We start from the raw sequence: 13775 nt of genomic DNA, 5'->3' as shown, positions 1-13775 counted from the left end.
CCCTTGGATCCTGTTCCCTCACAACTACTACGATCACCCTCTTCTTCTATCCTATGCTCCCTCACCCACATCTTCAATCTCTCCCTTTCTAGTGGCATTTTCCCCTCCCCTCTAAAACATGCACAGATCACTCCCATTCTTAAAAAGCCCTTACTGGACCCTACCGACCTGAACAACTTAAGACCCATCTCATTACTCCCATTCACCTCTAAACTTCTAGAACGCTTAGTCTACAACCGTCTTAGCTCCTACCTCAATGAAAATAACCTTCTTGACCCCTTACAGTCTGGCTTTCATTCGCAGCACTCCACGGAAACTACCTTACTAAAACTCACTAACGATTTACTAACTGCTAAAACCAACAGCCAGTACTCCATACTCCTACTACTTGACCTCTCTGCGGCCTTTGATACTGTTGACCACCCGCTCCTTCTCAATAAACTACATTCCCTTGGCCTCCGAGATTCTGCTCTATCCTGGTTCTCTGGCTATTTATCACAGCGCTCCTTCAGTGTCACCTACAACTCTGTCTCCTCCTCTCCATTGCTCCTTTCTGTGGGGGTCCCCCAAGGCTCGGTTCTTGGACCCCTTCTCTTCTCTATCTACACCTCCTCCCTTGGTCACTTAATAACTGCCCACGGCTTCCAATACCACTTATACGCTGATGACACCCAAATCTATCTGTCTACTCCTCACCTCACTCCTTCAGTCTCCTCTCGCATTACTAACTTACTAACTGACATATCAGCATGGATGTCGCACCACTTCCTTAAACTAAATCTCTCTAAAACTGAGCTATTAATATTCCCCCCCGCCCGTGCCCCCCTCCATGACTTTTCCATCAAAATCAACAATGCAACCATCAGTCCCTCCCCTCACGCCAGGGTACTAGGTGTAATCCTAGACTCTGACTTGTCATTTCAGCCTCAAATCCAATCGCTGTCAAAAGTTTGTAGAATTCACCTCCGTAACATCTCTAAAATTCGCCCTTTTTTAACAAATGAAACCACCAAGCTCCTCATTCACTCCCTTGTTATCTCTCGCCTTGACTATTGCAACTCCCTTCTCATTGGCCTACCGCTCCATAGGCTATCCCCTCTTCAGTCTATCATGAATGCTGCTGCCAGACTTATCCACCTTACCAACCGCTCAGTGTCTGCCAACCCTCTACTTCAATCCCTACACTGGCTCCCAATCACCCAGCGAATTAAATTCAAAATTCTAACCACAACATACAAAGCCATTCACAACTCTGCCCCAAGCTACATCACTAATCTTGTCTCCAAATATCACCCAAATCGACCTCTCCGCTCTTCTCAAGACCTCCTGCTTTCAAGCTCTCTCATATCCTCCTCCCATGCTCGTCTCCAGGATTTCTCCAGAGCCTCTCCCATCCTCTGGAACTCGCTACCTCCATCTATCCGGCTATCCCCTACTCTTGCTACCTTCAGGCAATCCCTGAAAACTCATCTCTTCAGGAAAGCCTATCACGTCTCCAACTAATCTCCTACCACTTCCACCAGCTCATTCCCCACAGTTACAACCTTTTGTACCACCTGCCCCACCCTATTAGATTGTAAGCTCTTCTGAGCAGGGCCCTCTTAATCCTATTGTATTGTATTGTATTATAACTGTATTGTCTCCCTTTTATATTGTAAAGTGCTGCGTAAAGTGTTGGCGCTATATAAATCCTGAATAATAATAATAATAATAATGTACTGTGACATACTGGAGACTGGGATGCAGTGCAGTATTCCAACTTAATAACGACCCCAAACACACCTCCAAGACGACCACTGCCTTGCTAAAGAGGCTCAGGGTAAAGGTGATGGACTGGCCAAGCATGTCTCCAGACCTAAACCCTATTGAGCATCTGTGAGGCATCCTCAAATGGAAGGTGGAGGAGCGCAAGGTCTCTAACTTCCACCCGCTGCATGATGTCGTCATGAAGAAGTGGAAGAGGGCTCCAGTGGCAACCTGTGAAGCTCTGGTGAACTTCATGCCCAAGAGGGTTAAGGCAGTGCTGAAAAATAATGGTGGCCACACATAATATTGACACTTTGGGCCCAATTTGGACATTTTCACTTAAGGGTGTACTCACTTTTGTTGCCAGCGGTTTGGACATTAATGGCTGTGTGTTGAGTTATTTTGAGGGGACAGCAAATCTACCCTGTTATACAAGCTGTACACTCACTACTTTACATTGTAGCAAAGTGTCATTTCTTCAGTGTTGTCACATGAAAAGGTATAATAAAATATTTACAAAAATGTGAGGGGTGTATTCACTTTTGTGAGATACTCTATATACAGTGGGGGCGGAAAGTATTCAGACCGCCTTAAATTTTTCACTCTTTGTTATATTGCAGCCATTTGCTAAAATCATTTAAGTTCATTTTTTTCCTAATTAATGTACACACAGCACCCCATATTGACAGAAAAACACAGAATTGTTGACATTTTTGCAGATTTATTAAAAAAGAAAAACTGAAATATCACATGGTCCTAATTATTCAGACCCTTTGCTGTGGCACTCATATATTTAACTCAGGTGCTGTCCATTTCTTCTGATCATTCTTGAGATGGTTCTACACCTTCATTTGAGTCCAGCTGTGTTTTATTATACTGATTGGACTTGATTAGGAAAGCCACACACCTGTCTATATAAGACCTTACAGCTCCCAGTGCATGTCAGAACAAATGAGAATCATGAGGTCAAAGGAACTGCCTGAAGAGCTCAGAGACAGAATTGTGTAATTGCCCCCAAAGGGCCTGGTATGGATTGGGGGGACCCCACACTGTTTTTTTTTCTGAATTTTCTTTTGCCAGAATTCTTTTGTTTACATTTCAGCTGTCGGTGGGAAGCCCGCTGACAGCTGATTAATCATCGGTTGATAAGGACGCAGCAGCTGGATTCCCATCCCACTCCTTAATCAGCCAATCTTCACAAATTCGAATCGGTCGATCATTTTTCAACCAATCCGAATTCAAATCGTTCTGAAAATTTGGAATTCGTTAGAAAATTAATAAATGAAAGGAAATGTAATAAAACTAAACAATTCTAAAACGGACAAACCAAATAAATATAATAACGATTCAACAAAGCAAAACAAATTACAGTTTTATGTTCTGCACATGTCTAGTAATTTGTACTTAAAATTATGGCTAATTTGCCATACAGGGGGTCCCCTACTTACAAACATCCGACTTACAAACGACTCCTACTTACAAACGGAGGGAGACAACAGGAAGTGAGATGAAATCTACCCCTAGGAAGGGAAATTCACTCCTGTAAGAGTTAATATGGGAAAAAGATGTCTCCACTGATGCTTTATCACCTATCCTTATTTCCCTAATAACCCCAAATTTTGAAAATCCAATTGTCATTGGGACAGAAAGTGAGGTGAAATCTTCTGAACAGGGGCACAGACAGCAAAACAAATGTTACAGGGGTGATAACCTTTCCCTATGCTATCTAGAAAACTTAAAAATAAATTTTTTGGCTGGAGCTACACTTAAAAAATTTACCTGTTCTGACATATAAACAGATTTAACTTAAGAACAAACCTAAAGTCCCTATCTTGTTTGTAACCCGGGGACCCCCTGTATTTTGTTTCATTGTTACTTAAAGTGATTGTAAAGTCTTGTTTTTCTTTCCATAAAAACAGACTTGCTTACCTGATCTGTTGCCGTGGATTTGCACAGAGCAGCCTGGATAATCCTCCTTCTGGGGTCTCTCTTTCCTGATCCTGGCCCCTCCCTCCTGCTGAGTGCCCCCACAGTAAGCCGCTTGCTAATGGGGGGCACCCCTGCCGAGTCACAGCTCCCTATATCCATTCAAACACAGAGCCCCGACCCGGCCCCATCCCCTCTCTCCCCTGATTGACTAGCTGACTTTGAGCTGACTTAGTCAGACATAGACATAGTCATATGATGTCCGCAGGAGGGATCTCCCATCCTGGGTGGGCATCATATGACGTCCTTGGCTTCCTGGCCGTGTAGGGGGCTCGTGCTCACTGACCGGCAGCGCGTGCATACACCCGCTGCATTTCTTGGGACCCTGCGCGCATGCCTGGTGGCCGCAATGTCCATCAGGCACCCGCGATTGCCCATGAACACAGCAGGACCGTGGATCTGTGTGTGTAAACACACAGTTCCACGTCCTGTCAGAGGAGAGGAGACCAATGGTGTGTTCCCAGTACAGAGGAAAACTGATTGGTCTCCTCCCTCTGTGAGTCCCCATCCCCTACAGTTAGAATCACTTCCTAGGAAACATAATTAACCCCTTGATCATCCTCTAGTGTTAACCCCTTCCCTGCCAGTCACATTTATACAGTAATCAGTGCAATTTTATAGCACTGATTGCTGTATAAATGTGAACGGTCCCAAAAATGTGTCAAAAGTGTCCGGTATGTCCGTCGCAACATCACAGTCACGACAAAAATCGCAGATCGCCGCCATTACTAGTAAAAAAAATAAATAAAAATGCCATAAATCTATCTTGTATTTTGTAGACGGGATAACTTTTGCGAAAACCAATCAATATACGCTTATTGTGATTTTTTTTTTACAAAAAATATGTAGAAGAAAACATATCGGCCTAAACTGAGGAAAAATTAGTTTCTTTAAAAAAAAATTGGGATATTTATTACAGCAAAATGTAAAATATATTGTGTTTTTTCAAAATTGTCGCTCTTCTTTTGTTTATAGCGCAAAAAATAAAAACCGCAGAGGTGATCAAATGCCACCAAAAGAAAGCCCTATTTGTGGGGAAAAAAACTATAAAAATGTAATTTGGGTGCAGTGTTGCATGACCGCGCAATTGTCATTCAAAGTGCAACAGCGCTAAAAACTAAAAATTGGTCTGGACAGGAAGGGGGTGAAAATGGCCTGTATTGAAGTGGTTAAAAATGTAAAGCTTTTACTTTTTACTTCTTTAGTTTTTAGTTGCCAGTCAACTGCACTACCTAAAAAAAGTAACCTCCAATAAAAAAACACCAACCTCAGAATTACTCTGAGCCGACGGTATAGCCACGCTGCCCCATTGATTGCAATGGGCAGGAGTGGTTTAGGAGCGGTGAATACACCGCTCCTTCACCGCTCCAAAGATGCTGCTTGCAGAAGTTTTTTTTCTGTCCTGCAAGCGCACTGCTTGGGGGTTCACACTGGAGACACAGCAGCGGCTGTTTCAGGGCACTTTGCAGGCACTATTTTTAGCGCTGTGGCGCCTGCAAAGCGCCCCAGTGTGAAAGGGGCCTTACTGAAAATAGTTTTCTACTTTCAAGGTCTGGCCATTCTCTTTTTTTAGCACATCTCACATGGGTTGTAAACAGAAGCTTTATTTGAAACCTCCAATCAGGCTGCACCTAATATACATTTGCTGGGTATAGTGAATAATTAGGTTGCATTGTATTCAACACTGTACAGAAAGGAGAGGAGGATATAATGCATGTTTAGTAAGCTGTGCAATCAGACCTGCTGAGAGGTAAACTAACTTCATACTTCTACTGTACATTGTTTTGTAAATATTGTTTAGTGTGTAATTTATATAAATTGGGCATATTGCAGATTGAACTACAGTACTACTTTTGTTCAAGAATCCTCAGAACTGTCTGTGTATATGTAAATACTCATATATACCTATACCTATACTTAACCTAGGTAACAGACCGTATTGATACACTTCCATGTGAAACCTGTAAATCCTCAATTGAAAATAAAGCAGAAATTAACCACTATTCAGCTTATCTCAGCAGTTAAAGTGATTGTAAACTACTACTGTACCTTGTAAAGCAACCCATCCAGTTTAACATGTTTTGTGTAGTTTGCATTTCAAAGGTGCATTACTACAAGTTACTGCCCGTAAATTAAACTGCAACACTACACAAAACCCGGCAAGCAATATTACACAGCATGTTTTATCACACTATATACTGTAATTAAAATTGCACAATAATAGATAAATAAGAAGCCACCCATTTCTTAATTTCAGTGTCATGTAGGTTTGGTCATAGAACATTCTAAGTACAAATATTTCAGTAGATGTTAATGTATAAGCTTTTTTTTTTCTGATAAAAATAAAAATGGAAAAATACAAAGAACCTCTTGAAAGCTTAATCACTAAATAAAGAAATTCACTTTCTTCTTATCAAGAATTCGTAGCGGTATCAAGCTGTTGTTCTATTTAACATAAACCATAGAAGGGAAAAAGGAAAATGACCATATAAGATTTTTTTTATAGGCACATTTTTCTCATATTATACGCTCATGTTTGTGCTACACTATTTGTCAACAAAATCATGTCTACAATTAACCCTGCCACTGATGTAAATATTACATGAGAAATCTACCAGCTATAGCTTACAGTATATAGTTATAAAATAAATCTTTATATCTGAGTTTATTTAGAATAACGCAAAGAGAAGTTATACATTGGAAATAATAGAAAATCATAGCAAGCAATCAAATGTCAACCATTTTCAGTTTAGATGCTACTGAGTTATGAAAAGTGAAACCTGAAGCTTTGTCTGCATAAATATTAAACTAAATCCTGGATGATAGGGGTGAGATTCAGGTTCTAGTCTACCTTGGGTTTGAGGTGGATCCTGGCAGTTCAAGGTGCACAGCTCCAATTAAATAATTCTGGATTTCACCAGGCACGATGCTTTGTGGATTCACATACTGTATAGCTCCTATATAATGATCTCAAATTAAACACATGGCTTAAATTCAGTCTATGTCAGCTCTCCACATGTGATCAAACAGAAATATTATTCACAAACTTTAACCTGTGGGCAAAATAGTTACCATGATGAAGCAGGATTAGGATCTACATTAGGCCTTCAATAAATGATATCCTCCATGGTATAACCACCTGTCAGCCCTGAAATCTGTACTTTCATGCATTATACCAAAACTAGGGATGAGCTTCGAGTTCGAGTCGAACTCATGTTCGACTCGAACATCGGCTGTTCGCCAGTTCGCTGAACAGCGAACAATTTGGGGTGTTCGCGGCAAATTCGAATGCCGCGGAACACCCTTTAAAAGTCTATGGGAGAAATCAAAAGTGCTAATTTTAAAGGCTTATATTCATGGTATTGTCATAAAAAGTGTTTGAGGACCTGGGTCCTGCCCCAGGGGATATGGATCAATGCAAAAAAAGTTTTAAAAACTGCCATTTTTTGGGAGCAGTGATTTTAATAATGCTTAAAGTGAAACAATAAAAGTGTAATATCCATTTAAATTTCGTACCTGGGGGGGTGTCTATAGTATGCCTGTAAAGGGGCGCATGTTTCCCATGTTTAGAACAGTCTGACAGCAAAATGACATTTCAAAGGAAAAAAAGTCATTTAAACTACTCGCGGCTATTAATGAATTGCCGGTCCGACAATATACATAAAAGTTCATTGATAAAAACGGCATGGGAATTCCCCACAGGGGAACCCCGAACCAAAATTAAAAAAAAAAAAATAACGTGGGGGTCCCCCTAAATTCCATACCAGGCCTTTCAGGTCTGGTATGGATATTAAGGGGAACCCCGGCCTAAAAAAAAATGGCGTGGGGTCCCCCTCAAAATCTATACCAGACACTTATCCGAGCACGCAACCTGGCAGGCCGCAGAAAAAGAGGGGGGACGAGAGAGTGCCCCCCCTGAACCGTACCAGGCCACATGCCCTCAACATTGGGAGGGTGATTTGGGGTAGCCCCCAAAACACTTTGTCCCCATGTTGATAAGGACAAGAGCCTCATCCCCACAACCCTTGCCCGGTGGTTGTGGGGGTCTGCGGGCGGTGGGCTTATCGGAATCTGGAAGCCCCCTTTAACAAGGGGACCCCCAGATCCTGGCCCTCCCCCCTGTGTGAAATGGTAAGGGGGTACAAAAGTACCCCTACTATTTCACAAAAAAACTGTCAATGTTAAAAATGATAAGAGACAGTTTTTGACAATTCCTTTATTTAATTGCTTCTTCTTTCTTCTATCTTCTTTCTCCTTTCTTCTTTCTTCTATCTTCCTTTGGTTTCTTCCTCCATCTTCTTCTTCTTCTGGCTCTTCTGGTTCTTCCTCCGGTGTTCTCGTCTGGCATCTTCCTCCGCGGCGTCAGCGTCTTCTTCCCTTCTTCTCCTCGGGCCGCTCCGCATTCATGATGGCATGGAGGGAGGCTCCCGCTGTGTGACGCTTCTCTCTTCATCTTCTTCTGTTCATCTTCTTGTCTTCATCTTCTTTTCGGGCCGCTCCGCATCCATGATGGCATGGAGGGAGGCTCACGCTGTTTGACGCTTCTCCTCTTCTGACGGTACTTAAATAACGGGGGCAGAGCCACCCAGTGACCCCGCCCCCTCTGACGCACGGGGACTTGACTGGGACTTCCCTGTGGCATTCCCCGTGATGTCAGAAGGGGCGGGGTTACGTAACGGGTGACCCCGCCCCCCCTCTGTTCCCCTTAAAAACCATACCAGACCTGAATGGTCTGGTATAGATTTTGAGGGGGACCCCATGCCATTTTTTATTTTTTAATTTTGGCCGAGGTTCCCCTTAATATCCATACCAGACCTGAAGGGCCTGGTATGGAATTTAGGGGGACCCCCCACGTCATTTTTTTTTTTTAATCTTGGTTCAGGGTTTCCCTGTGGGGAATTCCCATGCCGTTGTTATCAATGAACTTTTATGTGTATTGTCGGACCAGCAATTCATTAATAGCCGCGAGTAGTTTTATATGACTTTTTTTCCTTTGAAATGTCGTTTTGCTGTCAGACTGTTCTAAAAACGTGAAACATGCGCCCTTTTACAGGCATACTATAGACACCCCCCAGGTACAAAATTTAAAGGGATATTACACTTTTATTGTTTCACTTTAAGCATTATTAAAATCACTGCTCCCGAAAAAACGGCCATTTTTAAAACTTTTTTTGCATTGATCCATGTCCCCTGGGGCAGGACCCAGGTCCCCAAACACTTTTTATGACAATAACTTGCATATAAGCCTTTAAAATTAGCACTTTTGATTATTCATGTTTGTGTCCCATAGACTTTAACGGTGTTCGCGTGTTCGAACAAATTTTTTGCCTGTTCGCAAGTTCTGGTGCGAACCGAACAGGGGGGTGTTCGGCTCATCCCTAACCAAAACATTCATGTGTTATACTTGCTAATAGGGATGAGCTTCGTTTTCGAGTCGAACCCATGTTCGACTCGAACATCGTCTGTTCGCCCGTTCGCCGAATTGCGAACGATATGGGCCGTTTGCGCCAAATTCGTGTGGCGCGTCATGGCCCATAATTCACTGCGACATCGCACTGCATTGCTGGCTGATGATTGGCCAAGCATGCACTATGACCCGCATGCTTGGCCAATCACAGCGCCGTCTGAACAGAGAGCCGTAATTGGCCAAAGCCAAGGAGGCTTTGGCCAATTATGGCTCAGGGGATTTAGCACACGCCCCACACTATATAAGGCCGCCTGCACGGCGGCCCTGTGTAGTGTGTGTTCCTGCGTTCATAGATAGAGAGAGAGAGAGACAGACAGTGTAATTTGATTTGAGTTAGATAGATTAGGCAGAACAGTCAGTCAGTTAGCTGCACTTACAGTGTATTGTGTATATTTATGCATCCCAGGTGTTGCATATATATATATATATATATATATATATATATATATATATATATATATATATATATATACACTGTATTCAGTTTAGCTAGATCCGTTCCTGTTATCTTCTTACTGACAGGCAGGCTTGTCTTGTTACAGTATTTACAGCTACCTGAAGAAAATTGCTGGTGTTCTTTTGATCCTATTAGTACCACAGTCAGGCAGCTAGACTATTTACAGTTAGTGCAGTGCGTCCTGCTCACAGTGTTCAGCTAAAACTACAAGTTAGTGGGGTGCGTCTACCTCACAGTGTTCAGCGAAACCTACAAGTTAGTGCGGTGCGTCCTGCTCACAGTGTACAGCTAAAACTACAAGTTAGTGCTGTGCGTCCTGCTCACAGTGTTCAGCTAAAACTACAAGTTAGTGTGGTGCGTCCACCTCACAGTGTTCAGCTAAAACTACAAGTTAGTGCGGTGCGTCTACCTCACAGTGTTCAGCTAAACCTACAAGTTAGTGCGGTGCGTCCTGCTCACAGTGTACAGCTAACACTACAAGTTAGTGCTGTGCGTCCTGCTCACAGTGTTCAGCTAAAACTACAAGTTAGTGTGGTGCGTCCTCCTCACAGTGTCCAGCTAAACCTACAAGTTATTTTTTTGCGAGCTCTGCACAGTGTTCGGCTAAAGCTACCTGTAGAAGGTTGGTGGTGTTTTCCTGATCCTATCACTACCGCAGGCAGCTAAAAAAGCTACAAGTTAGTCGTTTTTTGTGAGCTCTGCACAGTGTTCAGCTAAAGCTACCTGTAGAAGGTTGGTGGTGTTCTCATACTACAGGCAGGCAGTTGATTTTGCTAGCTGCAGTATCAGTATATATATATATATATCCCAGCTTAGTGCAGCTACAGGCCATTAGTATGTCTGGAAGGCCAAGAAGGAGAGGCAGACAGTCACAAGCCAATAAGGGCAAGCAGGCTCTGTGTCTAGTGCTGGTCGTGGAGACGGTGCATCCTCATCAGCACGTGGCCATGGGACACGCTTGGCCTTTTTTTCGGCAGCTGGCCGTGTTGAGCCTCAACATGCGGAAGACTTGGTCGAGTGGATGACCAAGCCGTCCTCATCCTCCTCATCCTCTCTCACCCATGCCCAGGGTACTTTGTCTGGCAAAGCAGCGGCCTCTTCCCTTGGCTCAATGTCATCAGTGACTCCTTCCCTAGCCCCACCATGTCCTCCTGAGGAGTCCCTCGAACTGTTTGACCACAGTGTTGGATACATGCTCCAGGAGGATGCCCAGCGTTTGGAAGGCTCTGATGATGATACTGAGCTCAATGAAGGCAGTAATGTGAGCACGGACAGAGGGGGTGCCCAAGAAGGACAGCAATCTGGCAGTCATGCTCCCCCTGCTGCAGCATACTGCCAGGTTTGCTCCAGTGATGAGGAGGGAGGGGATGATGAGCTCACTGACTTAACGTGGGTGCCTGATAGGAGAGAGGAGGAGGCGGTACATCACCAACGAGGCAGGATGCCCTCCAGGGGCCAGCCTAAGGGCAGCACCTTGACTGCATCACACCCCAAAGCTCCACATGTGCAGGGCGCTGCAGTCTCTGTGCGTTATTCAAAACGTTCTTTGGTGTGGGCCTTTTTTGAGACGAGTGCATCAGATCGCACCGCTGCTATTTGCAACATATGTCTCAAGCGTATCTCGCGTGGCCAAAACATCTCCCGCTTGGGTACCACATGCTTGACCAGACATATGTTGACCTGCCATGCAGTTCGTTGGCAAGCGTATCTAAAAGACGCACACCAAAGAACAAAGAGGACCTCTCCTTGCTCCTCATCAGCTGAGATCTCCAACCCCACTATACCTTCAGTGCTCTCTGAGACCTGCACTGAGAGGAATGAAGGTGTAGAATTAGGTGTGTCACAGCCAAGTACTTGTGGGCAATCTGCTTTTGGTACACCAACGTCAGATTGTACCAGGCAAATTTCCCTGCCCCAGCTGCTGCACCGCCGAAAGAAGTTTGCTCCCAGCCATCCACATGCCCAGCGGTTGAATGCTAGCTTGGCAAAATTGCTAGCACTTCAACTGCTGCCTTTTCAGTTGGTAGGCTCTGCCCCCTTCCGTGAGTTTGTGGAATGTGCGGTTCCTCAGTGGCAGGTACCCAAATGCCACTTTTTCTCACGGAAGGCGATTCCAGCTCTCTACAGGGATGTGGAAGGCAATGTCCATGCCTCGCTGGACAGGGTGGTCAGCGGTACGGTGCATATTACCGCTGACTCATGGTCCAGCAGGCATGGACAGGAACGTTACCTAAGTTTCACGGCGCATTGGGTGACTCTGCTGGCAGCTGGGAAGGATGCAGGACAAGGTGCAGTAGTGTTGGAGGTTGTTCCGCCACCACGCCTCCAAAATGCTAATGATTGTGACACACCTCTCTCCTCCACCCCCTCCTCTTCTTCTTCCTCCATGGCCTCTTCCTGTGCTTTGTCCTCGGAACCAGTGGTGCTCCGTAGCCGTTCAAGGGGCTACGCAAGTACGCAGGCCAAAAGATGCCATGCGGTGCTTGAGCTGGTGTGCTTGGGGGACAGGAGCGACACTGGGGCAGAGATTCTGTCAGCTCTGCAGGGGCAGGTTCAGAGGTGGTTGACGCCACGCCAACTTAAGGCAGGAATGGTGGTTTGTGACAATGGCTCCTCTCTGCCCTCCGACAGGGACAAATGACCCATGTGCCCTGTTTGGCTCACGTCCTTAACTTGGTGGTGCAGCGGTTCTTGGGCAGGTACCTGGGCTTACAGGATGTCCTGAGGCAGGCCAGGAAAGTCTGTGTGCATTTCCGCCGGTCATATAATGCCAGTGCTCGGCTGACGGACCTCCAAAAGGAGTTTAACCTGCCCAAGAACCGCCTAATCTGTGACATGCCCACCATGTGGAACTCAACGTTGGCCATGCTGCAGCGGCTGCACACGCAGCAGAGGGCCATCAATGAGTACCTGTGCGACTATGGCACCAGGACAGGGTCAGGGGAGCTTGGTTTTTTTCCCCACGCCAGTGGGCCATGATCAGGGATGCATGCACTGTCCTGTCACCATTTGAGGAGGCCACGAGGATGGTGAGCAGTGACAGTGCATGCATCAGTGACACTGTCCCCCTTGTCCACCTGTTGGAGCACACGCTGCGTGGAATAATGGACAGGGCACTTGAGGCAGAACAGAGGCAGGAAGAGGAGGACTTCCTTAGCTCTCAAGGTCCCCTTTATCCTGACAGTGTTCCTGCATGCCCACCGATCACACAGGAAGAGGAGGAGGAGGAGGAGGAAGATTGTGTCAGTATGGAGGTGGAGCCTGGCACTCAGCATCAGCAGCAGTCTTTAAGGGATCAGTCCCAAGAAACACATGGACTTGTACATGGCTGGGAGGAGGTGGCTGCGGACCATGTCTTCCTTAGTGACCCAGAGGACTCTGGACCGAATGCCTCAGCAAACCTACGCTGCATGGCCTCCCTGATCCTGCAAAGCCCGCGTAAGGATCCTCATATTCGTGGTATCAAGGAGAAGGACCAATACTGGCTGGCAACCCTCCTTGATCCACGTTACAAGGGTAAGGTTGCGGACCTTATCTTGCCATCGCAGAGGGAGCAGAGGATGAAACATCTTCGGGAGGCCTTGCAGAAAGGTCTGTGCAACGCGTTCCCAGAGACTGGGAGGTTACAAATTCCTGTTTCTGGACAACGTGTTGCTGAGGCTTCGGTCAGTCAAAGAAGGAGCGGTGGAGAAGGTGGCCGTCTGACCGATGCGTTCAGACAATTTTTTGGTCCGCAGCCCCAAGGTATGATCGGTTCCAACAACCATCGCCAGCGTCTGTTTTACATGGTGCAGGAATACCTAGGGGCAAGATCTGACTTGGATACCTTTCCCACCGAAAATCCTCTGGGTTACTGGGTTTTGAGGATGGATCACTGGCCAGAGCTTGCACAGTATGCAATTGAGCTACTGGCCTGTCCTGCATCCAGCGTTCTTTCGGGAAGGAACATTTAGTGCTGCTGGAGGCTTTGTAACCGATCACAGGGTGCGTCTGTCCACCGACTCGGTCGATCGACTGACCTTCATAAAAATTAATCAGTCTTGGATCACCACCAGCTACCAAGCACCTGATGCTGATGTAACCGAATAATTTTTTTTGAAGTCTCAGATCCCTTCAAAG

Source organism: Aquarana catesbeiana, linkage group LG02, assembly GCF_042186555.1.
Source record: "Aquarana catesbeiana isolate 2022-GZ linkage group LG02, ASM4218655v1, whole genome shotgun sequence".
Classification (NCBI taxonomy): domain Eukaryota; kingdom Metazoa; phylum Chordata; class Amphibia; order Anura; family Ranidae; genus Aquarana; species Aquarana catesbeiana.
The sequence above is the reverse complement of the archived record's forward strand: the minus strand, read 5'-3'. Positions refer to the sequence as shown.